The sequence below is a fragment of the Apodemus sylvaticus genome, chromosome 23, assembly GCF_947179515.1.
Source record: "Apodemus sylvaticus chromosome 23, mApoSyl1.1, whole genome shotgun sequence".
Lineage (NCBI taxonomy): Eukaryota > Metazoa > Chordata > Mammalia > Rodentia > Muridae > Apodemus > Apodemus sylvaticus.
The window spans coordinates 41907854-41935832 of NC_067494.1; the positions used below are offsets into that span (position 1 = coordinate 41907854).

The window sequence follows — 27979 nt, forward strand, 5'->3', positions numbered from 1 at the left end:
TTAAATGAACTTAAATTTTATTAATTTTTAGCATGTGTAAATTGCCTGGGGTGATTAAAGCAAGCTGGATTTCCTTAACCATTTAGTTCATCTTATATTAGTGAGTACTTCAATAGAGACAAGAGAGAGGCCTGGTGTTCTGATGGTCTTCTGTATTTACAGAGAGCTTGTCTAAAGCCCATAACTGCGTTCCCAACACGTGCGTCTTCTTAACAAGCTCCGCCTGTCTTCAGTGGCACGTTTGAGATGGCCTCCTTTGAGAGGGACATCACTCTGCTGACAGTGGGCGTGACCAGTGCGGTTTCAGATCTCAGCAGGCCACAGCCTCTGATAGTAGAGCATTTGCTTCTCTGCGCGTGTTTGCTGACAGCCAAGTGAAGGCTGGCTTTCCACTTGCAAGCGAGTTCATTCGTTTGTTCGCTCTTCCTGTCCCGCAGACCTCAGTGGATGTGTTAATCTCCCTGATCTCACAGAAGGCGCATGCTGATAAAGCTGCAGTAAGTGCTATTAGGAATATTAGGCATTCCGGCAAAGCGGATTCCACCCACGTCGTCGGTGCTGTTTTAAAAGGACCAAGCCAGCCGTAGAGAAATGTGAACCCAGTGCTGCGAGGCTGAACGGGTTGCTGCTTTAGGGAGTCCTTGGCTTGGGAGCTGTTTGAAGATGCTGTCCGGGGCCATTAGAGGAGAGCCCTAGAGTTGGTGCAGAGAAATTAGCAGGAATTGTTAACCATTATAGTCTTTTGGTGGGGGGAATTTTGAAAAAACCCAAAACCAAAAAACCCCAACCCTTTAATACATTTATTTAAAATCTGAATTCTATTTTTTTGTTTAATAAATTGTGTTAGCCCAGGATGGCTTCAAACTTTGTATGTAGCCTAGGATGGGCTTTGGGATTCTGTGCCTTCCGCCTCTTTCTGGGATGTTGGGATTGCAGGTGTGTGCCACCATGTCTTGCTTACACAGTTTGGGGATTGGGCCTAGGGCCCTATGCATGTATTTCACAGTAACTCTGTGTGTCCCGTGTTCCCTTGATGGCACCTGCCCCTCCTCCCCTGCACAGCCCCTTCCTTCTGATCTCGTCCTCTTTCTGTGTGATTACCCTGATGAAAATATACTTGATTGTCTCCCAAAAATTTTGAAAGAATTTGTTTTACATAGAATCAAGCATCTACTAATACACGTCTTAGGGATGGTCGGCCCTTAAATGTGCATTTCATCTGCCTTCCCAGCCGCGGAGAGTTTGGAGTAGTAGGAACTTGGAAAGATGCGTGCTGTGCCTCTCCATGCAGAGATTCAGGAGAACCGTGTACAGAGACCGCAGCTGCGTCAGGTTACAGCTCGGGGCCAGCTCACAGATTCTTCTTGCTTCTCTCCAGTTACCTCCCTGGACCCAAGGGGCTCTTGAGCCCCCAGACTCACATGCTGCGCTTCAGCCCAGCCCACAGGAGCAGCGCGCCGGCCATGGTGGCACGCTCTGTGTTCTAGATCAGTCAGGTTTCCTGGGATCGACTAGAAGAAAGATTCTTTTCAGAAAAAGGAAAGACGAGAAATGTCCTCTCAACTCAATGTATGCAACTTTCTCCCCATAAAAGTGTAGGGCCTAGGATATAGAGATGCCAGAGCACAAGGGTTTTACCTCAGCAGTTAACCACATCTAGGCTGTCTGTTAGAACAAGCAAGTAGCCCAGGAAATACGGTATGAATTACCACAGACCTATGGTAATACACTTTGGACAAGTTTGAATGGCCTGCACAGTGGAAGTAAATTTATGATACATTTGATTCTGGAACATATACTCTGTTGTAATTATTATGTTGTATTAAATGTTCATTTTTTTTTTTTACCAACTAAATTGGTTTTAAAACTCACCAGTGGATTTTGACTTTGATTTTTGAAGCATATGATTACACTAAAAAAGGATGCTGTTGTAGTTTTTACACTGTCCCTCAAGACTGAGTCAGGAGAACAAGTGACAGTGTTTATCTCCCAAATGACTGTCATGATTTGCATGCAAAATGTCCTCACCAGGCGCATGTGTTTGAACACTTGATGATGTGTTTTTGGGGAGGTTGTGGAGCCTTTTAGGCATTAGGCCTCTCCTTGAACCCCTAGGACTATGGGGTATATAGATTTGAAGGTTTTAAGCTAACTGTAAGCATTATGGTCTGACGAGATATAAATAAGCTGTGCCCCAAGTTCCTCTTACTACAGATGGACTTCCCCACCTTGATGGACCATGTTCCCTGAACCACACGAGTCAAAACATGAGTCTCTTCCCTTATATTGCTCGTTAGGTATTTGTAATAGTGACAAGAAAAACAGGGGCAGAAATTATACTCAGACTGTGGTCTATAGGCCATTGTTATGACTGTGTGGTGTGTAGTCATTGCTGTGATTGTGGTGTGTAAGCCATTGCTGTGACAGTAGTCTGTAGCCATTGCTATGACTGGTGTGCAGGATGTTGCTATGACCATGGTCTGTAGGCCATTGCTATGACTGTGGTGTGCAGGCCATTGTTATGACAGTGGTGTGTAGGCCATTGCTATGACCGTGGTGTGTAGGCCATTGCTATTATGACTGTGGTCTGTAGGCCATTGCTGTGACCATGGTGTGTAGCCATTGCTATGACTGTGGTGTGCAGGCCATTGTTATGACTGTGGTGTGCAGACCACTGCTATGACCATGGTGTGTAGCCATTGCTATGACTGTGGTCTGTTAGGCCATTGCTAAGACCATGTGATCTATAAGGCCATTACTGTGACTGTGTTAGCTATAAGGCTGCTACTAGGACCATGTTGTCCCTAAGGCTGTTACTCTGACCATGATCTATAGGCCATTACTGTGACTGTGGTCTGTAAGTCATTGTGATCACTGTTGTCTGTAGGCCTTTGAAACTGGTTTGTGGGAGGAATGTGGAAAAGTTTGAGTTGCAGGCAAGAAAACCCTAGAATGTTGCAAGCAGAGCTTAATAAGATATTCTTTGTGGAGTTTGGAAGATCAGAATATCAGCGTGTGTGTAGACAGAAAGGGTAGGCTCAGGAGGTTTCAGTGGAGGACAAGAATCTGTTGGGAACTGGGCTAGTGGCCATTCATGATACATTCTGGGGAGAATTTGGCTGTTTTCTGCACTGGAGACTCTAGTGTGTTAAATATGCCAGGAATATGGGGCTCCCGTAGAAGAGAACTAGATTGAGCGACTCCAGAGATAGCGGGCAGATTTCTTTGGTGGAAATGAGCTCAGCAGAGCATGACCTTGAGGACACTGTGCTGCGACTGCTCACTGCTTAGGGTCAGGTTTATAGTGAGTTTACAGAACAGAGCAGAGACATGCGACAACTGTGAACTTTGGCAAGTCAGAGTTGAGTTTGCACAGAAGTGCTGCTGGTGAAGCAGTGATAACTCCCAAAGCAGTTCCTGAACCGGAGAGAAAGTGCACTCGCAGTGTGCCTCCAGGGGGCTACGCTCCAACACGAAGGGCTGCCTGGCTTCAGGCCGACGGGATGCGGGCCCCTGCAGCTGTGGGGAGTAACCTCCGTCTGCGGGTGTGTGTATCTCGGTGTAGTAATCCGCACAGTACTGTTTGTGTGTGTGTGTGTGTGTGTGTGTGTGTGTGTGTGTGTATCAACAAATGTAAGGGTCGTGGAGGCTCACACCAAGGTCCCAGGCTGAGCTCAGCCATGTGTGGCAGGGTCAGAGTCCCTTCGTAAAGCTCCTTGATTGGTTATGTGTGCTGCTGTGCAGGTGACATCTGAGGTGCTGGATGTCAGGAACATGGGGGCTCCTGTAGACGGAAGCTGAGGGTACCCAGTAGGGCTGGACAAAGAGAGCAGCTGTATAGTATCTGCTGCAGGCGCCAAGGCAGTACAGCCCCTCCCGGCTCTAAGCGCGGTAGCGGGAGCCCAGGTTCCAGACACGGGCTCCAGGCTTTCGGTGTGCCTGCTTGCCCCAGCCTTGTGTTGGCCAGCCTTTCCCTGCCTCCCTCCTGGTCCTCTCCTATGAAGCGGGCCTTTTCCCTCCGTGCTGCTCTGTGTTGGAAGTACGTTACCCTGTGTTTGATTTTTACAGGGGTTAGAGTTACACCATTCCCTCAACTCTTAAGACACTGGCCTTTCGAGCAGTGTAGGAACCACCAGACTGAGACCTTTGGAAGTATGGGCTAGACTTTGCATCACGGATGGCCATGTGTCTGTGGGGTCTATGGAACAATGCTGTGGCTTCAGTAGGCCTTCCCCAGGGCTCACCTGTGTGAACAGGTGTCCCCCCAGAAGGTAGCACTGCTTGGGGGAGGTTGCAAAAGCCTTGTGGCCTGGGGCCTAGCTGGCAGGGGTAGGCTGCAGATGCAGGGCTGGGCTTGCTCCTCTAGATCATCTCCACTTCAGGAGCTCTCTGAATCCTGTCCTGTAGGATTTGAGCAAGCCCTCCCCCCAAGCCTCTGTTGCTACCATTGGCTGTGGGAGTGGGGCTCTCCGCCCACCACGCTGGATGGACATATATACTGGTATTGGGAATCAAGCTAAGCTCCGGTTAACTTGCCTCCCGTCGGCATTTGGTCACTTGGTTGAGAGAACGCCGATCGAGAGCAATTCGGAGGAAAGTAGCAAGATCCTTATCTTGTAGCGTTATGGGGCGCCGTCGCTCGGGCCGGACCACTGTCCGGTGGAGACCTATCCCGTGGACTGCTATCCAGCGGAGCAGGTGGGTCTCGTGCTATGGTTTAAAATTTAGGATTTATTTAAGAGAGTAGCATTGGGTTGAGCATTATGAGCCTTAGGTGATTAATTCACCTTTTTCTTAAACACTGACCTGTGTCTTAACGTTTTCAAATAGTGTAATCCTTAAAGATGAGAATTGGAACTTATTTTTGATGTATGTGTGAGAGGGAAGGAGGGAGAGAAGAAGGAGAAGAGAAAGGGAGAAAGGAGGGAGGGAGAAACGGAGGGCTCATGAGAACACATGCAGACTTAAGATAGAGCACTCTTGCTTCCTTCCTCGCAAGGGTCCCCCCGGCTCTCCGTTGCCCGGGATTGCGGCTCCTCCGCGTCTTTGAGCTCTCTGGTGTTCTGTGCTAGTGTGCAACCAGCCGCACTCCGTCCGCTGCTCTCGCTTGTCTGCCCGAGGGCCAGGACTGGAAGCTTGTTGCTTCCTTGTCTCCTCTAGTGGCTGGGTGCAAACGGTACCGCGGATACCTCCTGGCTGAGGGAGGCAGCGCTGCAGGCGCGGGAAGGTTTCCGTACTAGACGGACAATGAACCTTACCTTCTGATTCCTCGCTGTGATTTGGGGAAGGCGATTTAACCAGGTTATTGCTGTCTTTTCCACCAAGTGCCTAGCGAGTGCCACTATTGTATTTCTATTCTGTTTCTTGTGGCTGAAGGCAGAAGGAAGTGGAGAAAGCCACTGTCACTGTCCCTGAGAGCCATCACACACCTCTTAGAATGAGAGTTTTCCCGTCTGCAGAAGCCGCAGACACGAGAAAATGGATTTTCGAGGCCCAGTTTTTCCGTACCCTCTTTGGCTCCAGCCGTTACCTCTTTCGCATGCCCCTGTCCTGCTTGAGATTGTGATAGGTGCTTGGCAGGTCCTAAGTGATGTGGCCAAATGGTCTGCTGTGACTACTAATGAAATACCTTGTTGCAGTGAGGGGAGACAGCCAGCCTTTTCTTTGGAAGTTTTTTCTTAGTTGTTCATTTAGCTGGACGTGTGCATGCGTGTACATGTATGTGTGTGTAGAGCTTAGATTAATATGCTTTTCAGTTTTTAAATGTTATACACTATATTTAACAGGAAATTTTCTCTTCAATTTGATGTCCTTTTCAGAAAGTACATGAGGTTCTGCTCGCTAAATTAACCTAACCAGTTAGTAAGGCAACACAAGTCCATTTTAAAATAAACACAAGTCCATCTTAGAGAAGTAACAAAAGTGTGGAGACTCAGCAGCCCGGCTCCAGGCCCCTTAGTTGTGCTTGGTGTTGGGAAAGTGCCCACCGCATGTGTCACTGACGCCGGTTTCTCTTGTAGTCCCTTTGCTCCCGTTGTACAGTTTATAACTCACCGTCATTCCCTGTGATGTAACAGTGGCAGGCATGGCTGTCTTGTTTAGATAATATTATAACCAGCTGAATTATTTTATAGCATATTTATATTTTAAATTGTAAAACACAATGTTTCAATGACTTGATACAAATATGACTGTGCATTTTTTACTATTTCATTTTTTAGGATAGATTTCTTCTAGTTCCTAAAATAGAACTGTAAAGCTCTTGAAACACGTTGCTACATTTTTTTAAAAAAAATTATTATATTTATATGAGTACACTGTAGCTGTCTTCAGACATTCCAGAAGAGGGCATCAGATCCCATTACAGATGGTTGTGAGCCACCGTGTGGTTGCTGGGAATTGAACTCAGGACCTCTGGAAGAGCGGTTGGTGCTCTTAACCGCTGACCCATCTCTCCAGCCCATGTTGCTACATTTTTAAAAATAGAAGGGTACCTTTGTTTTTATTTGTTCTGGTGTGAGAGACTATGCACTGGACAGTTTAATTACAGGATCAGTCCACTAAATCTTTAGGAGTTGTGTAGACAGTGTATTGGTCTGTTTTTAATGACTGTAAATAAAATACTTGAGACAGACCAACCAAACTTCTGTAAGCCAAAACTTCAAATATGGTGGCACACGCTCCAGGCACAGCCCCTGCTGGCTTTATCATTTTATGACAGCAATGCTGGGAGCTGGGACTTGTGTGAGCAAGAGGTCCCATTGCCAAACAGGAAGCACGTGTGAAACTGGAGCTCTTTCAACCACCGAACCACCATAATCCCTGGCGAGGGCACACCTGCAGCCAACTTTGGGACTTCCCACAAGGTCTTACTGCTTAGAGGTCCCACCATGCTATACTAACTGCCACTCTGGGACAAGCCCCTAACACGCAAACCTATGGGGACAGACTATATCCACGGTGTAGTGTTTGTTATAGGTCTTTATTCAGCAGTAGTTCAGACAACCCCTGGCCATGCTTTTCATTGTTGTTATTTAGTAATTCTTGTTCTACTTGATTTCAGTCAGTAGTCCTGTGGACCCATCTGGGAGTTCCAGAAATCCAGGCTAAGCCTGCTGGTATTTTCTCAGAGTTGTTCAAACATGCATTCAGAAACCTGTGCCCAAAAGTACCTGGCATAGTCCTCCCTGCAGGCTCCGAGATAGCCCCAAATAGCCTTGCCCTTGTGGAAGGCAAGTACTCTGGCCTGTGGCTGGTTGCAGGTGCTGCTGGGAAGCAGAGAGGAAAACGGAAGCCAACCTGTAGCTAGAGACTTGAGTGGCTCGTAGCTCGCTGATAGCTTAAAGTGCACAAGGCCCAGTGAGGATTGCTTGTCAGAATGAGGTAGTGATTACAGATGTTCGGTTTCTCCTACCACATGCCAGCAGGATAATAGTTAACCCAGAAAGCTCAGCACACAGTGTTTACAACAAAATGGTGGCCTCTGTGTTCAAGGAAGCACGGTGGCTGCAGCCAGTTTCACACAGAAGACACATGCTCGTCACGGAGGAGAAATGCTTCGCCACAGTGTGGGGCAGTCTAAGCACATATTAGATTACAATAAGAACCTATCAAAAATACCAAATAAAGACCGTGCCCCAGCCACTGTGAATATTAATACAGACCCCAGAGATCAGTAATATGCGTCCTCAAGACAACTGGCTTAAAGGATGCTGCCCTCAAATGAACAAGTGAACATTCAAAACTCTATCTGACATGAGGACTGATGGTATCAAGTAGAGTGGTGCCAGGACACCAATAAATGGAAGTATGTCACAGCCTGTAAGCGGACTGGCGGCTCACTCACTGGGACCTTCTACAGCAAGCAGTTTCTGAAATATTCATATCTGACTTGTACAGATTTAAACTGGGGCAGGTGTGTGTACCCGTGTGCATGCGTGTATGGTCTCTTCTGATTGGAATTCATGAAAAGTAGCCTCAGACTATCCCAGTTATCTTAAGATAAGGCAGCAGACCAAGTCTCCGGTTTTCACGGAGTCTTCTGGGAAATCTCAAGGACAGTTTTAGATTCTGCAAGTTGTCAGATCTGAACACAGTGGATCAAGGCGGTAAGAACTGTAGTTGGCTGTATGCTTAACCAAAGTACAGCAGAATTTTAAAAAGTCATCATGGGCATGTAAAGGAACCAAAGAGGCGTTTTCTTAGGTAGTCTAGGATATAAGTGGGTGTGTAAGCCCCAGGTGGCACACAGGTAGTACCGAAGGTAGGGTGACCCTGCCAGGCTCCATTGACGACAGACCAGTAATCCAGGAAGGGTTCGACATGGCAGCACAGCCAGATTTTAGTTTGCGTGTTTGAAATTTGATTCTAAAGCAACAATAAAGAAAAACCAGGAAAATCTGCTTTGACTATGAGAAGTAAAATCCCTTCTCTGTGGCCATCAGTGACGTTGTGCATCACTAACAGATTCACATATATGCACCCCTCTGTGGCATATAAAAGAGGCTTCTACACCTAAGTTATGTTTAATAATTAATGTTTTCATACTTTACCTTGGTCTAGTTATGTCCAGTGGGTAGTCGTAAGTTAACTCAGTTTAGTGCCAGTGGGAGGTCGTCCAGTGGTTAGAGCACAGGCTAGAGCTAGGGACCTGGGTACAATTCCCAGTCTATGTACAGCGGAGTACTTCATTCATATCTCTAGAGCACTCTGTTGCCCCCTTCTGGCCTCCGAGGGTACTTCATGCACGTGGCGCATGGACACACACAGGGTGTTGGCTATCTAGGATATAGCCAATCCAGTATTATAATAGGGCTTCTTATCAGATAGTGATTCAGCTTGATTAAGTGTGAGTTTATATTCTTGTTCAGTTAGTAAAGTTGCAGAAGTTCAGGAAGGATTCGTGGAAGATACATAGTTTAACTGGTAAAGTCAAGAAGAAATATCTTCACCAAGCCAACGATAAAAACTTGTTTCATTTCCCAGAGATTTGCTGAGGATTGTGAGCTTGAATCTTCGTGCCTCTGTAAGACACTTCCTCATTCCCCTGATGTCGAGCGACAGGCTCATTGTCCCTTAATTTGTGGCAGTTTTAGTAATACCCACTTTATAGTAATCATTTATAAGGCATTAGAATCAGCTCCCGTAAAACACGCTGTGATTGACATTGGCATAGCTGTCTAGAGGTAGGAGGAAATGCAGTGCGAGGAAAAAAAGGACCTCTGAGTTTCAGACACGGAACTAGACATTCTCATACCCACGGAACACATTATAGCTGTGATTAACTACGAGCACGGGAGTCCAGAATCTACCACTTCATAGATGTGTGGGCGTGAGTCTTAATTGATTTGAGTGCAAGTCACGATGGCTAAGTAGACAAAGAAGAAAAATTAGCAGATCGTATGCTTTGTCATTTCCTCTCACAGAGATGTGATCCCCGTTACCCATTAATCTGTTTATAGAGATTAGCCGATGATTGGACCATGAAACCCACAGAAATCACACAGGGAACTGGCATCCATTCCTTACTGTTAGGCCAGTGGGTGAGGCCAAGGCACAAGAGGAGGCAAATTCACCCTCAGTCCCTCATTACAAGCGCCACATGGAGATCCCGAAGACAGGGTCTATCTTGTCAGTGCCAGCTTCAGTTCACAGCTGGCAAACTAAGCTGGAAGGCCACGTTGATTTGACTTGGGCTGCTGCAGGGCAAAGTACTTATTGAGGAGCAGGAATAGATTTACTTAGGCTGCTGCAGGGGAAAGTACTTATTGATGAGTAGGAATAGATTTACTTAGGCTGCTGCAGGAGAAAGTTCTTACTGATGAGCAGGAATAGATTTACTTAGGCTGCTGCAGGGGAAAGTACTTATTGATGGGCAGGAATAGAAGCAGGGACAACCTGGCTTTGTGAGACATGGGAGTCACTGCAGAAGGAGAGATGAGTCTTGTCTCAGGACGTGGCCAGCCTCTGAGCTTACTTCTCGGAACACAAAGGCATTTCTTGTCATTTTCAGAGTTCAGAAAGCTGTGCAGGATATATCACAAGGGATGGACATATGTCCATTTCTCCGAGCTCTTTCTAATGCTAAGTGTCTTCATGTGGATCAAATAGTTGAAGGACTTCATGCAGTTGTTTTGCGTGTGCGTGTGTGTGTGTGTGTGTGTGTGTCTGTGTGTGTGTGTGTATGCGCGTGTGCTCACGTGCCACATGTAATCAGTGTTCAGCTAGGCCAGAAGACGGGGGTAGGATCCTCCAGAGCTGGAGTTACGGGTGGTTGTGGTCTGTCTACTTCTGGGTGCTAGAGACCCAGCCCTGGTCCTTTGCAAGAGCAGTCAGTGCTCTTCCCTGCCGAGCTTCTCTCCAGCCCTGCAGTCGCCTCCCTAATCTTACGTGTCCGTGTCTACATCTTTACAGAAACTCTGTACAGAAAATCCTCGCGTTAAGACTTTGCTTCTGTCTTCTGTTCACACAGTGTTTTAAAACTGAGTTTTGGAGATTATTTTTTCAACTGCCAGATCTGTCTTGAAGATGCATTTTAATTTTTTGTATCATTAAAATTTAATAATCATTAAATTGTAACAGTGTGCCAGGCAGTGGTGGCGCATGCCTGTAATCCCAGCACTCTGGGAGGCAGAGGCAGGCGGATTTCTGAGTTCGAGGCCAGCCTGGTCTACAAAATGAGTTCCAGGACAGCCGGGGCTATACAGAGAAACCCTGTCTCGAAAAAACCAAAATCCAAAAAAAAAAAAAAAAAATTGTAACAATTTTAAATAGGTTATAGGACCTAGGGAAATATCAGGAATTACAGTATTGAAAAACTGTTAGAAATCAGTGAAGTATAGTTTTGAGTCTTGCTTTTAGCTAACGTTTTAGTGGGGTTTGTGTCTGACAGGGCAAGGCTGTTGGCTTCCTCTACGTGGTCCTGATAAAAGTCACAGAGTGGGCCGTGGGTCAGAGAGAGACAAGTGTGATGTGCTTTTACGGTGTGGATTTGGTTCATCCTTTACCTGCCAGGACACTGGACGGCAGCCGAATAGCACTGTCCTGCGCCGCCTTCTCCTTTCTCTTCAGGAAGCAGTTTGTGATGTTTGATTGACTGGTGAGTTAGTCTGAGGCAGGGCTCTTGCTCTGTGTGTAGGCCAGCCCGAGACCCATTGCCTTCCTGCCTCACCTCCCAGGCGCTGGGTGGGACTCCAGGCAGTTTGTGTCTTTATAAGTCCAGTTGGGCTTTCTACGTGGTTCTGGTCCTTTTGTTAGTATAAACTTTGTCAGACGTGTCTTTTCCAGCTCAGTCTTGATGTCTGTCCCAGCTGTTTTAATACAGTAAAATCCTAGGGTGTCTCTGATCTGTCTTGAGTACGGAATTTTTCTGTTGAGTTGGATGTAGTAGGGGCCCACTTTTTAAGGTCTTTATATGTTGCTGACTGCGCAAACGATTTGTGCAAACACCCAGAGCCTGTTCTTGTGCTGCAGTGGTGGTTTCAGGGGTTGTTAGGCTCTGGAGACGGGCGCTTGCCACCAAGCCTGATCATCTGAGTGTGATTCCCAGAACCCATGTAAAGGTGGGAGGAGAGAACTGGACTCAACAAAGTTGTTCTGTTCACCATGTGTCACAGTGTGTGTGTGTGTGTGTGTGTGTATACCCACCCTGACACCGACCCCAAGTTAGGGCTGAAGAGATGGATCCATGCTTAAGAACACTAGCTACTCTTGCATAGGATCCCAGTTTAGTTCCTGACACCCATGTTAGTCCCCAACTGCCCCTAACTCCAGCTCTGAGAATCTGACGCCCTCTTCTGGCCTCTCTGGATACTGCGTTCACCTTGCCTAAACCCACACCCAGACACATATTTAAAATAAGACATAAAAATAATAAAGTGAGCTAACACATCCCTTGTATCGATATCTCGTACTAATCCACTGTTACCATGTGCGTGCCCTTCCTCACTGACCTCGCTGAGGGTAGCGGCTGTCACCGCTGGCACTCTCTTCACCCTCGTGGCTGCCCCTACCGCACGGAATCCCCGGGTATTTGTAACCGAGTGCGGGGAGCTGTTTGTGGATGTGCTGGATGCCCATAAGCATTCCCGTGGCATTTCAGTTCATTACGGCCTGGGTAAAGTATTCTTAAAGAAGAAGAGAGAGTCGGATGAGGGGAAGGCGTCTGAGGAGAGGAGCTTAGAGGTGAGGACAATGGGACCAAAGACAGACAAAGCACTGCGAGTTTTTATCATGGGTGGAAAATATATACACATACACACATACACGCCCATATACACACATACACGCCCATATACACACATACACGCCCATATACACACAGACACAGACACGTGCATACCCTTTTTACATTTTTTATTGATTTTTTTTGTAAATTTTTCGTCATGAACACCCCCATCCTACTCTTCTCCCTCTCCCTTCTAGCCCACCCTCCACCCTTGGCAATCTTTCCCCCAATGGAGGAAAAAGCCATCTCACTGTGGAAGCTGTAGTGTGTCACGGTGTGGCCCACAGTACACCCCTTTTGTTCACCTCAGTGACTCTGGCGTGATATGAGGCCTCCGGTTTCTGCTCCCCTGTCACTGCCAGAGCCTCACTGGGCCTCCTCCCGGCTACCCTGCTGTAGCCCTGGGTCACGGAGGGCCTGCAGCTTCATGTACTCTGGAAGTTCACAGATGGGGTAGCCGTCGAGGTGGGCCAACTCTGAGCCTGAGAGGTATCTGAGCTGGTCCACTCACCAGCTCTCCGCTCTCATGCCCGTGAGGCCGGCTCGCAACCAGAGCCAAGTCTATCCTGCGGCGCAGGTGAGGCGCAGGGCCTGCTCTTCCGAGTGCTGCAGTAGGTAAGGGACATGGCCAGCTCTCCTCCTCCCACGAGCCTAGGGCCAGCTCTCCAATGCTCACACTCAGCCCTCAGTGTCGGCTCACCCACGCCCGTCACCAGAGTCAGCTCTGTTTGCTGCCCACGCAAGTGCGGGGCTTCCTCTCTAAGGGTCTGCAGCTGGTGAGGGCCAGGGCTAGCCCTGTGGCTCCCATGACCCCAGGGCCAGGTCTCTTGCCTGCTGCAGGTGGTAAGGGGCGAGGAGGGAGGAGGGAGGAGAAGTCATCCTGACTCACCGGCAGCTCCCACAGTGTGCAGGGCCTGCTCTCCCACACGCATGCCTCCAGGGCCAGTTAGTTCTCCCCCAAAAATGCCCGGGTGAGGGACAGAGCCAGTTCTGCACAGCCCTCAGACATCATGTCTCCAGACGGCAGCTCAGATTAGGGACATCTGCTTGACCTTTGGTGATAACAGACACCTGTTGCTGCGGGGCCTTGGACACATACGTAACCTCCTGGTGGTCACACAGGCCAGGACCCCACCATGGTCCCAGGTGACATCACTGGCCACTCTGATCACGATGTTCCTCGTTACCTTCAAGTCTCCAGTTCCACCTCTCGCCGCTGAGCCCACATCCTCTCCTTCTCTTTCTCTTCTCTTTACTGATCTTCTTAGAGGTGCCCAGGGTCTGAGTATCTGGAGTCTGCCCAGGAGTGCCCCCAGGAGTGCTGTGCCCATCTGTGCATTATGGTACTGGGAGGCCTTGGAAGTGGTCTGCCTCCTCCCTACCCCCACCCAGGCCTCTGCAGCACCAGACTGGTGGGCATCTCAGGCTCGCTCCTTGCTTGGCCTGCCTGAGTGACCCCGTGTGAAGGTCAGCTGTCTCGGGCCCGCGATCCCAGGCAGGCTCTTCTGGTCTCCTCCTTGTTCCCCATCCTGGGAGCCCGCCTGGGCCTGTGTGTGGCTGGCTGAGCTGCTGATTGTCTCAGGCTAGCTCCCTGCAGATCGCCATCTTAGGCTTTCCCTTTTCAGGGAAGTTAGGCCACTAGTCCTTCGGATGCTCATAGGTCAGAAGATTGAGCCTAGGTAGGCGTAACCTCTCTCCTCTCTGCCACCTACTGACGCACGCACGACACAGCACCACAGCTGCCACGCCATGCCTCTAGGGTTGGGCATGCCGGTGTTTATATAGGACCTGTAACAGGAGGGGCTCTGTTTGGAGTTGGACAGTGGTCTGAGGGCACATGTAAGCAAGCTAGGACATAGATGAATGGAAATGTCACAATAAAACAATTAAAAACAAGACAAATTATCAAAATAGTTTGAAAAGAATTCTGTAGGGTGCAATAGGCAGGTATAGTATCTGAGATAAAATACCCAACTTTAGCCTTTGAGCGTGCCTCAGTCTTTATTGCACCGCGAGGCTACCCCTGACAGGAAGACCCAGTGCCTTTGCTTTGACACTTGGCTGGTGTGAGAGTCAGGATTTGCTTGTAGTAAGAGCCACAGAAAGGAGCTAGAGTGGAGGCTTGTCATAGGGTTTCTAGTGTTGTGATAAAATGAGAGAGGGCGGCTGGGTGTGGTGGGGATGCAGGCCTGCTCACCCGAGCCTTTCCGATGTGCGCGGCTCGCATCCTGCGCCCTGTTACTTCGCCCGTCACGTAGCCGCGGTGCCCGTGGCCTCTTGTGTGGCCGGCCTCACTGATTCTGGGCACGCTGCCTTTCGCTTTCTCAACACGCTCCTGCTTTCTGAGAATGAAATGTAAACGGCTGCGTGGGACTGATGACAGACCGAGGCGCGCTTTGCTTTTGGGCTCCTCGTGCAAGGCTTCTGTTTCTGTTTGCACAGTGCGATTACACACCTTAGACACTCCTTAGAGTCTCCTGGGCGTGGGCCCTGAATGGGAACGAGAGCAGAGCCTGTCATCTGGTCCCTGCTTCCTCCTGTCCTCATATAAATAGAGTTGCCTTCTTTTCAAAAGAAGCCACTTCCGAGTGGCTTTTAAAGTAATATTTTCGGAATTGGAGTAGTAGGTGATTAAAATGGGCTAGCAGAGACCCTTCCCTGTCCCTGGGATCTGCCAGACGTACTGCTGTTCTGTGTCCTCAGAAGACAGGTGAGGCGCCCTTCCTGTGTTGGAGCGCAGATGACTCATGCCTCTTCTGAAGTACGTGTTGGAAGCCTCTACTTCCAGACGCCTTCCATCCCCAGGACATCGGTCCTCCGACTGGCTTCTTGGAGGTTCCCCAGAGCACCAGAGGGCCGCAGATCTGCCCTCACCTGTTTGTTAAGCAGCTCTGTCAGATCGCGTTTCACATGTTCTAGACTCTGCTCATCCAGACCAGTATTTGGCGAGCATAGAGCTGTCGAGGAACCATCGCCATGTGAAGAAACCCTTCAGCTGCAGACCCACCCGGCGTATCTCCATCCCCCCCCCAGTCAGCCTCAGTCAGCATGGATTTACTGGTTCCAGACGTTTTACATGCATCCAGCCCTTTGTGATCTGAGCTGGCTCCTTTCACCAGTGTAGCGCTCTCGAGTCTCACACACGGCACCTCGTGTGCTGTTCTCCACCTTTCTGTGTGGCCGAGAAATGCTCCGCTAATCCTGGACTGCACTTCATCTGCTCAGTGGGTGCTGGGGTGGCTCAGCAGTTTATCTGTGGGGCGATGCTGCCTCGGCCGTGCATGTGTGCGCTAGTCTTGTATGGTACGTCTCGGTTCTTCTAGCATTCATCCATCCAGGAGTAGAATTGCTGACCACGTACTTGCTCAGCTGGCCACAGAGTTGGTGTAGAGGGTTCTGTCTCCTCTGCCTCTGTGTCAACACGTACCTGACTGTCAGCCTGTCCTCCTGGGTGTAGACTGCCCTCGGGGGTCTTGATTAGCTTGTCTTGTGTACCACATCATTGTGCCTTTTGGACAGGTCTCTGATCAAATGTATGGCTTGTAAATGTTTCTTCCTGTACTGTTAGCCTTGTTACTTTCTCATTTATAACTGCACAGGAAATTTGCGTTTTGATGATGACAGTTGGTCAGTTTCCTGGCCTTTGTTTCTTTGGCAAAGGATTTTGTGCCAGTAAGATGGCACTGCTGCGTGTGAGGTCTCAGGGAGGCGCCTCCCACACCCCTCATCTGCTGCCGAAACACCTTCGCTCTTCCTCTTCACTGGTCCATTTCAGGTTCACTCCCTTTGCCTCGAGCTCCAGTTCATCCTTTCCGCATGCCTGGCTGCCCGTGCTCTGTCTGCTCGTGCGCTGTCGGCTGAGCACTCTTGCCTCTGAACGACGACGTTGATCATTGAAACTCAATCCAGGCGGCCATTGGAATCGGGGTTATTCCAGATTCTTAGTTCTGTTCCATCAATGTCACATCTGGCTTTACTGTCTAGCCATTCCTTTGTGGCGTAATGTGGAGCTGCTTTATCACAAAGCTGTGTGGTAAGCTGCGAAAGCAGGGACAGGAGCCTTCACTTTCCCTGTCGCGGAGCACACCAGTCTCTGTTCTCTGCGACGCTGTGTGGATGGGGTGCGCTGTGTGGATGGGGTGCGCACGTCTCCGTCCCTTGCTCTTTCCATGGTAGAGTCTGTGCAGTGTGTGTCAGGGTGTGCATTGCCTCAGTAAAGGTCCTGTGTGCACCGAGTAAGAGAGAAAGATGACAGAGGTCCTAGAGATTAATCAGCTTGGTATTAAGCTATAAAGAAATGCTGAGAGTCAGTACAGGCATAACTACCCTTGTAAGAGGATTTATTACTGTAATGGAAAGTAACCTTTCAGATAGGTAAACCATCTGTATGTGAAAAATAATGTCACCTTGGTGTAGTTTGGTAATTTAAGTGATGTCAGTTTTCCCTGTTAAATTCTTTTAGATATTTTATAATCTTCCTTAAAACTAAGTCTTAAAAGAATCTTTGTGCTCTCATGTATAATCTGAAACTGGGGCCAGGAACAGATGAGGTTAATTGATACCAACAAATATGTTGAATTTGGCTATCTGTAAATATTTTCACTTTTAAAACCAGGTGATTTTTTTTTCCTTTTGTATTATTTGTTGTTTTTTTTTTTTAAATAAAATTTCCCATCTGTTTTTTCCTAAAGGAATCCATATATATATATATTTATTTATCTATATCTATATCTCTCTATATATGGTCCCTGTTATAAATGTAGTTTTACTCTTTGTCAAGTATTGCTTTTCCTATACATGTTGCAAATTAAGTAGTGTTATTTCACTTTCTAACATCAAATAAATAAATAAATAAATAAATAAATAAATAAATAAAACAAAAAATCAACCCCCCCCCCAAAATCCCCAAAAACAAATCCAAAGAGCAACTTTTTGGGTTATAAAAATATGGTTGTATTTCCTTTTAGTGATGACAGTCAACAGAGCCAAGAAAGGTAGACTGCATGTCAGTGTAGAAACCTGCCTGTGACACTGAGAGCCAGGCAGTGTGACCCTGAGACCTGAGACAGGAAGCAGACAGAGGAGCCTCGCTCTTCCTGGATGCCTGTGTGAGGCTGAGGTGCACGGAGGCAGCCCCAGGCCTTCCGCAGGGTGGAGAAGGCAGGTTGAACTTTGGAACTGAGGCAGTTGGAGGTTGAGGGAGAGCACTTGAGAGGAAGGAAGACTACAGAAAATGGCTGCTGCAGGCACCTGCAGTCTGTCAGGCCTCTGGGCTCTGCGGCCGCAGACACGTGTGTAAGATAAGGCGGAGCCGGTCACTGGAGCGCTGCTGTTGGAGGCAGGTTCCCAGGGCCAGACGGAAGGCCAGTGTGGTGGTGAAGAATCCTTTGTGCTGGTCGTAGGGCACTCAGCACAGACCTGGAGCTCCTAGCTTAGCAGCAGGGCCGGCCTGTGCCTAGAGAAAGGCTTCTCTGCTTTTGCTGCCAGTAACCTTACTTACACAGACTCGAAAGGAAGCATGAGGGTGGCAGCGAGTTAGAAATAATTCACAGCACTTTACCCTTCACTCCAGATCCGAAGGCACCAGCAAAATCCAAATAGCAACATTCACTTTATGACCCTGATATCCAATAAAACATGACCAGTTACGGTACATGGCTGTGGCTCCAGCATTGAGGAGGCTGAGGCAGGAGGCGCATCTTGGCCTACATAATGAGACCTTCCAAAACAAAACAGAAACAGAAAACCAGTCATTCCAGGAAGCAGGAAGATATGACTCACAGCCAGGGTAAATCAGCAGTGACAATCCCAGAAATGTAAACAGCACTGGCAGCAGCCAGACGTGCTGGGACATAGAAAGTCATCTTTAAATACCTAAAGTACACGAGAAGATTCTTGTAGAGCGGCCTGGGAGGAACAGTTTGCCGTCTGCGGTGGCAGCCAGAGTGGGCTGCTCGGCCAGGCGGACACCAGCCCGCGAGCTTGGAGCACAGATGCAGAAAGTGCGGGTGTGGCGCAGAGAGCAGGCGGCAGGCACGGAGCTCCAGGCTCAGGCGGCACAGGCAGCTGAGTTCCAGACACCCGTGGCGTAGGCACTGGTGCAGGAGAGACTAATGGCCAAGAGAAGTGTTTCAAACAATGGCTCCACACGCAGGCTCCACACAGCACAGGAGCCCCACGACACAAGCCAGTTGCTGTAAAGTCACTGCATACTCTGTGTCCCATGGCTGCCAGTCCTGTGAGTGACGTGGGCAGCTTTCTCCTCAGGATGTTAACAGTGGCTCTCCTCCTGTGTCTCTACCCTGGAGCTCTGACAGAACCAGCTTCCTTTGATCCTTCGCCAAGTCAGTTTTTCTTAGGTTTCCTTAAAATCTTTCCTTCCAAAGGCTTTGTTATGTTTAGTCAGTCTTGGAAGGATTGTAATTATCCTTAAATTAATGGTTGCTTAGTTCAGTGCTAACTTCCTTAATTTGCATTTTTTCCTGGTATGTAGAGAGGACTACTCCATCCATCTCAGACAGTTCATAAAATATTGACGATTACCTGATTTTGGAAACGCCTCAACTTTTACGTGATTTTTCAAGTATGAAATGTGTGCGTGTGTGTGCATGCGTGTGTGTTGTAGCGGCAACCATCCCGCGAGCATCAAGTCAGAGTTCCTTTTGCGTCTGGCGTCTGTATCATCATGGTGTCTTGTGTTTGTCAGGATGAGACACTTGGAACAGAAAATCTGCTAATATTAGCTGTGTCAGTGCCTCTTAACATTTTTGGTGGCCACAGACTGAGACCGCGATGGAACTGCGGAGTAGAGGAGAGAATGCACGGGCACCGGGGAGACCGCGATGGAACTGCGGAGTAGAGGCCCAGAATGCACCGGTGCCGGTGAGGTGCACTCTGGGTTTCAGGAGTTTCACCAGCACCACGGGTGAGCTAGGGAGCCCTGCGTGTTCTCATGTTTCATGTGTACTGTACATGTTGGTTGCACATTGAAAATCCTTTCAGAAGCTGCCTGTGACTTTGATGCCTGCAACACACAGGGCCTCAAGATCTGCATTGCCAGTATGCCCCATGTTGGCCTTGGGCATTCAGTGGTACTTAGGGGTTTTGTTCTCGTGTGTGGGAGAACGACACAGTGAAAAATAAGAACTCGTGTGTTTTTTATCCGGAAGCCTCGAACCTCTACTCAAACTCTCCTCGGTGTATATCGTTTTTATTTATAAAAAGTTGTTCCCATGAGGTAAACCTTCCACATGTGTGTGTCTCCATTTCATTTGGGTGAGTTTTACTTCTCAGGAGCCAGCTTACTGTGCTTCAGTCTTCCACAGTTCCCCAGGTAGGATCTGGGCTGGCTTTAAGGGCGGCCATTCACATGACGGCTGAAGCATGGAGGTCCCATGCGGGTATAATGGAGCTGCGGACCTCCTCTTGTGTGGCGGGTCACCGTTGGCATGCCACTCTCAGTCAGGATGCATGCCTGTACTGCCAGCTGATAGAAATTGTAGCGCATAGATTCTGCACAGTAGATACACTTGAAAATGAAAATAAGCACCTTTCTGGTTGGTGCGTTTACTGTTCCTTTATTGGAGTGAGTGTGTGTGTGTGTGTGTGTGTGTACACATGTTAGCACTGTACTTGTTAGAACAGTGTGCTGTTGCACCAAACTTGCCATCTCCCCCCTCCCCCCATCCCCGTGTGCTGAGATTACCGACTGCATCAGGCTGTGTCCGATGGCTGTTTTGCATGCTCTGTAACATGTGCACAGTGACAGAGTCACCTAGTGATGGACCTGCTGGAATTACCCCAGTGTTGAAGAGACATGTGACTAGAGACGGGAAGCCTCATGTGGGAAGACAAATCACACTAGTGTTAGACAAGTGTGCACCAGTTTGCCTCTCTATCTGCTAGAGCAGAGTGGTAGGCAGGCTCACAAGCTCACAAGCTGCCTCCTGTGCCTCCTGTGCATGTCCTCGGGTGCCCTGGCTTTCTCTGTCCGTCTAGCTGTAAGAGAGCCCCTGCAGCCTCTCACAGGAGGAGCATACTTTCTTCGCTCAGGTCCTTTCCACATGCTGTTCTTTGTCTCCGCACTCCCCAGGCACTCGGCCACTTCCGCTCAGAGCTTTGAAGTTTCTATTGAAGTATTCTTTGGAGAACCTTTGTTTTCTGCCTGCCTCTCTGGTTCTACTCTGGCTGGCTGTTTCCCATGACCTGCCTTGGCTGCATAAGCCTCAGCTACATCCTGAACTCTCGTGGATGTGTAGATCCATGCTAGTGGGCAGATTTTTGAGGCTGTGACCTAACAGAGATCTACCTGCTTCTTCCTCCTGAACTGCTAAGATTAAAGGCGCGTGCACGCGCATGTGTGTGTGTGTGTGTGTGTGTGTGTGTGTGTGTGTACATGCCCCTCCATAGCTTGGTCCTGAAGTCAAAGACTCTGGTGCTGTCTTTTCCCAACTCAGTGCTGTGTGCTCAGATCAGTGCTAAACTCGATGAGTCCAGTATTGCCCCAAGGAGCTGACCTGTAACTAGACACTGTGCACATCTACGGGTGTGCGACAGTCAATGTGTACTTTCAACTGCAGACAAGTTGGAATTAAGCCCAGGTAACAAAACAGAAATGACTAACACACACACAAAAAAAAATCTTAAAAACATTTTAACAGCCGTCTTGTCTCCTACAAAATCCTAACTTCAACAGAAAAAAATATTAATGTTAATTCGGATTTAGGAGGGCTTGCCTTCGTTGCGGTTTCTCTCAGGCTAGTTTTTCCTCTTAGGTGTAAACACACAAGCTTGCATGAACTGAGCTCTAACTATGTCCCCTTAAAGGAGCTATGCATTTCTGTGGCGTTCTTGGTGGGAAGGGTAAGCTCTCTCTTGGGGAGAGAGGTTAGAGGTAGGCCTTTGATTGGTCCAGGCAGACTCAGTTCTCCTCTCACTTGAGTTATAGTCAGCCTAGGTCTCCCGACCCTGGCTTGAGGCCGCTGCCTCATCCCTATTGATGCGTGAGTGAGGTGGCAGAAGCTTTGCTAGAGGTACGAGGCCTAACACTGGCCTGGCAGTTAGCTCTGCGAGCTGTGGGCAGTCCATCCTGTGGTGTCCCTCTAGCCAGCAGCCCTCAAACCACAGCCTGTAGTGGAAGTGACTGCATGTCGGCCCTAGGGAGAACAGAAGCATTCTAGTGAGTTAGGCGTGGAGAGGCCGTAGCATTTGGATTGGACCAGAACTCTTAAAGTTAAGCACCTAGGCCATGCCATTGGCCCATCCCCATGGCTTTGAGACTCCATCTGAGACTTCCAGGGTCCTTGGAATGGCCCAGTGGGGAGCTGCAGCTCAGGGATTGGCGGATGCCTGTCAGACAGTCACTGTGAATTGGCTGTCTGGGCAAAGGGTCTTTACTTAAAGTGGCCCTGAAGGCTCTGCTAAAGATTGAATTCAGTTCTGTGTGGCATTTGGCAGACTGCCTGGCAGAAGGCCAGTACTCGATGTTTAATGACAGCAATTACACTGTCCTAATAAAAATCATTCTTTATGTGTAACCAATTACAGAGATGATTAAAAACACAGATATAAAGTCTTTTTATTGGTTTTAACCATCGCCTTAATTTTGGGTCTTCCTGCGTCCTCTTCCATGTGAGTGGTAACCATGTTTCTCAGTCTCCATCCTGTTCCTACCACCTGTGCAGTGTTGTTGCTTTTTATCCGGATTTACTATCATTTACTCTTTCAAGATCATTTTCCTAAGGGAATTACCTTTGCTTATAAAGGGAATAGGAGTTTATTGTGACTGGACGTAGCTGTAATCGTAGTAGCCCAGACCCTTTGTAACAGGCTCCCTGATGGCCTTCGCATCACGAAGGGCTGTGCACTGGTCTCTAAGACTGCCCCAGAGTTGCTGAGGGAGCCAAGTGGCCTCTGCACTCAGCTCCTGGAGGAGGGGTGACTGACCCTGGGCAGGCGGGCGGGCGGGCAGGCAGGGGTGGGGGTGGGGGGGTAGAGCTTAGTGTTTAGATAGGAATTCAGCACGCCCTCTGTGATAGCCGTCACCCAGACTGCAGAGCCTTGTCCCATGGACCAGGAGCTCTGGTAAATGCTGTAATACATATTTCCAGTCAGAACCCATGCCTCCTAATTATAATTCCTATCGGGACACACCAAAATCTGTCTTTTGACATTAAAGTTGGGATTCTGGTGCAGAGCTAGTTTGGGAGGGATCTCAGAACATTTCCTTGCCTATTTAAACATTTTTGTACAACTGTAATGATCAGTCTGTAGAACTTAAATGAATTTCTTACTTTTGTAACTAGGTTTTCATTTTGAGAAAGGACTTCACTGCACAGTCCAGACTGGCCTTGGACTCTATGGAGTTCCCGCTAGCCTTGAACTTGGGAGTATGAGGTAGACCAGTGGCTCGCCATCAGAGGGAAGCCTTTCCCGCCAGCTATCAGGCATGATGAGTTCCATGGCTAGGGCTGCCGCTGTGTGTCCACTTCCTCTTCTCCATGTGGGGTTTCGTCTGGCTTGAACTTGTACCATTTATGGTACAAGCAGGTTACTGCTGGAGGTTGTAGACTCTGAGGGCTCGAGGCTGGGTGATACTGATGATCTGGTGATTGCCCCTCCCCTCTCCTTTGGTAGCATGCGAAGTAACCCCCAGCACCGCGAATGCTGCTCGAGACGGGTGGGCATTCCAGTGAGCAGTAGCTAGGTATGTAAGTAAGCGCTGTCCTCAGCCACCGGGCCTTCCCATCAGGCTGTGGACAGTTAACAGATGACCGTGGCAGTAGCTTTTAGGGGTGGGGGTTGGGGGGGGGTGTTGGCAGGCATTGTCTGTGGGATCCCTTTGGCTAAGTCACTCAAGAAATTGTAACTCATTCCTGGTGCTGGAGGTTTTACTTGGTGGTGTATCTGCTTGGGGCTTCGTGTCCCCATTATATGGTGATTCTATCTTAGTGCTACATATCCACACATGTGCATGCATGTATATGTATACACATATATGTATACACACACAAAGAACTTCTTTTTTAAAAAGATTTATTATATGTAAGTATACTGTAGCTGCCTTCAGACACTCTAGAAAGAGGGCATCAGATCCTATTACAGATGGTTGTGAGCCACCATGTGGTTGCTGGGATTTGAACTCAGGACCCTCAGAAGAGCAGTCAGTGCTCTTAACCTGAGCTATCTCTCCAGCCCCCCCCCCCATAATAGGTTTTTTTGGTTTGTTTTTGGTTTTTTGGATTTGTTTTTTGTTGTTGTTTTTTGTTTTGTTTTGTTTTGTTTTGTTTTGAGACAGGTCTCTGTATAGCCCTGGCTGTCCTGGAACTCACTCTGTAGACCAGGCTGGTCTCCAACTTAGAAATCCACCTGCCTCTGCCTCCCAGAGTGCTGGGATTACAGGTGTGCTCCACCACCGCCCGGCCTGTAATAGCTTTCTATAATGGCATTTCAAAGGCCTTCAGAGTTAGTAGTCCCTTCCAGTACTCCCTTTTATCCTGCTTTCCAGGCCCCCTCACCAAAACTGGCATTTACAAATGGATGAAAATTTATTTAAGGAAGGAAGGAAGGAAGGAAGGAAAAGAAAAAAAAAAGAAAGGACCCCCCCTTTCCAGTTTGCCTCATAGCAGGGACCTGTTTTGTTCTTATGTCACACGGGGCAGGTAAATGGGAGGTAGCCGAGAGGACTTCCCACAGGTGAGCTACTGCAGTTGCTAGCGGACTAGGTGCCATTTAATTTTGAAGGACATGCTACACAGCTGCGGATGAAGATAAAAACTCAGGGGCTTTTGCAGGACCCCAGATGTTTCTGAGCGCCCCCCCCCCTTGTCCTTCACTCAGGCTCCAGTACAGTTCACTGTGTGTGTCGCAGCCAGACTCTTTAGTCCCAAGGTCTTTGATGCTGTGTCTTGTTTTCTTTCTACACATTTTTCATTTAAAGACTACAAATCCCTTGGACTGAGTTCAAGACGTGCTTTTCTTTACGAGGCTCTGGTGTGAAGTGAATGGCATTTAACAGGGGCTTGTAGTAGAAGAAGACTTGATTTATGTGGGTGTCAGAAGTGAGTGTAAGAAAGACACCTCACACTTGTGAGCTTTTAAGCACAAATAAGGCGTCCGTTCCGGGACGGCTCCCAGGAGCCTGTCTACTCTCCAATCCCACGTGCTTGGTATCCATGGAAACGTGCACCAGTCAGCCGGCCACATTAGCTCATCTCACGTGCGCTGCTGCAGAGAGGCTTGGGATGCTTGCGGTTGCCCAACTGAAGTGAAGCAAGCGCTTTTGAACTTAGCACTAGTATTTCTTCCCAGATTTTTATGTACACGTGTTTTTAAAGACAGGAAGCTTTCGTCTGTTAAGTATCACTTCTAAGCAAAAGGCTCCTAAAATGAGTTGTTTGTCTTTGGTGGCTTGAAGATCAGTAATGACTTCCAGCACTTTGTTTACAATGCACACAGTTAATTATGCCTAATAAAATGGTTCTCTTCATAGTTCTTCCCTGAGTGTAATTCTTGAAGTTGTTGTATCTATTTGAACATTTTGGCTCTCATTTCTTTGTGGATTTTCCTGTGCTTTGGACTCTGGCAATACAGACGTTAGACTTTGTGGTGCGGATTGCAGAGCCTCCGGCCCTCTTCCCATCGCTTTCATCCAGCTTGGATGCTTTCTATTGTGTGTATAAAGTCTGTTCACTTTTTCATCTGCCCTGTCTAGTCTGCTATGTGTAGCCTGCCCTGTCTAGTCTGCCCTGTCTGGTCTGCACTTTCTAGTCTGCCCTGTCTAGTCTGCCCTGTCTGGTCTGCCCTGTCTAGTCTGCCCTGTCTGGTCTGCCCTGTCTAGTCTGCCCTGTCTAGTCTGTCCTGTCTGGTCTGCTCTGTCTAGTCTGCCCTGTTTATTCTGCCATATCTATTATGTCCTGTCTAATCTGCCCTAGGTAGTCTGCCCTGTCTGTTCTGCCTTGTCTAGTCTGCACTTTCTAGTCTGCCCTGTCTAGTCTGTCCTGTCTAGTCTGCACTTTCTAGTCTGTCCTGTCTAGTCTGTCCTATCTAGTCTGTCCTGTCTATTCTGCCCTGTCTAGTCTGCCATATTTATTATGTCCTGTCTAATCTGCCCTATGTAGTCTGCCCTGTCTGGTCTGCCCTGTCTAGTCTGCCCTGTTTATTCTGCCCTGTTTATTCTGCCCTGTCTAGTCTGCCCTGTCTGGTCTGCCCCGTCTAGTCTGCCCTGTCTGTTCTGCCCTGTCTAGTCTGCCCTATGTAGTCTTCCCTAGTCTGCCCTGTCTGTTCTGCCCTGTCTAGTCTGCCCTGTCTGTTCTGCCCTGTCTAGTCTGCACTTTCTAGTCTGTTATTTCCAAAGTGTTGCTGAGTTACCTGGATGGAGTGTAAATTGGTAACATTTCTGATGAGGGTGAGTACTGTCTCAACCAAGTTAAGTCATTTTTAAGAAAATACAGTGGTATAGCTTCACCACATTGGAGTATGGCTTCCAGACTTCATGGTAATTTTTCACTGTGAGCAGAGGCAGGCAGTCACTCCTACCACAGAAGGCGTGCTCTGAAGAGATTTTCTCATTTCACTACATTTTTTTAATTCACCCTATCATTCCCACTGTCTGGATTTGATACATTATTAATTGATCAGATTATTTGTGCTACAATTCTCTGGTCACATCCGTCCCAGTGTGTGGAATGAGGCACTGTGGAAAAGCACTTGGTGACATTGTCAATGTGACAGCAGTAAAATGCAGCCTCTTTGCCATTCTCAATGAATGTTTATCAACAGGTAACTAAGTAGAAGCAGCCCTGTGATGCTGTCACACAGGAGGGAGGGTTTTAAGAGGTGCTGAGATGGCTTTCGGCTCCGGCCCCTGCTGTGGAATGCTCTTGTAGTGTGCAGACACACGCTTAGAGCTCACCCTCTCGGCGCACAGTGAACAAGCACTACGAAGCCTGCGGCCTGCAGTCCACATTTAGTGACAGACACTCAGGATTGCCTGACACATTAGTGTTAATCCTCAGAGAGGGCCAACTTTATTTTATAAAGATATAAGGGCGGGGTTTTAAATCGTCCATCCCCCTCCCACACAATTATGTAGCAGCACAACCAGCTTTTGAATGTAAGTCTGTCTGTAGGTCCAGAGTTCCTCTCATCATAGGGCTCTGCTCTTGCAGGAGCGTGACTTGGGATTTTGTCTGTTACAAATAGTGTGACATCTGCTACATGTGTGTCGTGTGTGCGCAAGGGCTTAAGTTGCTGGTCTGTAGTAGCCTTTGTGTGTCTTCAGTTTCCATAGAACCTAACAAACCAGCCTCGAGCTGCACTGGGTGGGGTCTTCACTTGTACGGTGGTTGACGGGACCCACCCTCCCCGTCTTTACATAAGATGCACGTTGACTTTCAGCAATGTGGCATTCATTATTTTTTGTGATTGTCAGAAGCAAAGTTCGTGCAGCTTCGTGAGCCTTGGACTTTTTTCTATAGCGTGGGATCCTACACCAAACTGGATTCCCCAGCCCAGTATCTTCTCTAAAATGCGCGCACAAGCATTTTGCCAGTGTTTAAGTGTGTTGTTTTGCAGGGGTCTGGCAGTTGGTGTGTAGCTTCTGTGTCGTGGGCTTTGTTGTCAACGTGTGACTTTCTTTTCCTGATGTCTGGTGGTTGGTCTGTAGCGTCTGTCTGTGTTCCAGATTTTGTTGTTCATGTACAATGTCTCCTGCTCCGGCTCAGGGTTCCCCTCTCGCGTCTTAGTTGAAAGTCTGTGTCTTAAAGTCATCTTCAGTTGCTGCTGCCTGCTTACCTTAAGAAGCTGTTCTGCTGTGAGATAATGAGGGTTCCCTCTGATTAAAAGCTTTCCGTTTTCTCGTTTACCGCTTAGCTCTTCACACCTCCCGGGTTAGTTTCCATAGGACAGCGTTCAGTTCCATGTCTTTTCTTCCATGAGGTACCATTTGTTCCAGTTAGGCGTCTTCTTTAATCCACTGAATTTTATTCCTTGTTTCTTGAGTTTCTTGGTTAGACTGATGAGGACTCATTTCCTTTAGCATCCTCTCCAGTGAGTTTAGATGAGTGTGCCCCAGCATGCTCTGCTCTTTGCTTATTCTGCAGTCTCTGTAGAGCTGCGCTGTCCATATCCTTCCCCACTGCATTTACTATGGCTCTGTAGAGGTGCGCTGTTCATATCCTTCCCCACTGCGTTTACTCTGGTTCTGTAGAGGTGCGCTGTGCATCTCCTTCCCCACTGCGTTTACTATGGCTTTGTAGAGGTGCGCTGTTCATATCCTTCCCCACTGCGTTTACTATGGCTCTGTAGAGGTGCGCTGTCCATATCCTTCCCCACTGCGTTTCCTATGGCTCTGTAGAGGTGCGCTGTTCATATCCTTCCCCACTGCGTTTACTATGGCTCTGTAGAGGTGCGCTGTCCATATCCTTCCCCACTGCGTTTACTATGGCTCTGTAGAGGTGCGCTGTCCATATCCTTCCCCACTGCGTTTACTATGGCTCTATAGAGGTGCGCTGTCCATATCCTTCCCCACTGCGTTTTCTACAGCACAGCATTTCATCACAGGAAAGGCAGGAGTGACCCGTAAGGCAGCCGAGCAGCATGGGTGGAATATGTGTGGAAAACTGACAGGAATGCAGTTGAGAGAACAACCCCCAATGCAGAAAAGCCCAGAAAAGGGCTTTTTCGTACTGTTGTTTGTGAACCTGGAGAAGGCCATGGCTCCGAGGGACCCCCGGCAAGTCCCTGCAAGGTGTT

The 27979-nt window shown here is 48.3% G+C and overlaps 1 protein-coding gene and 1 pseudogene across 2 annotated transcripts in view; one reads left to right on the plus strand and one right to left on the minus strand.

The window, feature by feature from the left end:
• Map3k4 (mitogen-activated protein kinase kinase kinase 4) overlaps nucleotides 1-27979 on the plus strand; it is an 88743-nt gene that overhangs the window by 5937 nt on the left and 54827 nt on the right. The window lies entirely within an intron of this gene.
• On the minus strand, nucleotides 13853-13992 carry LOC127674251 (uncharacterized; annotated as a pseudogene).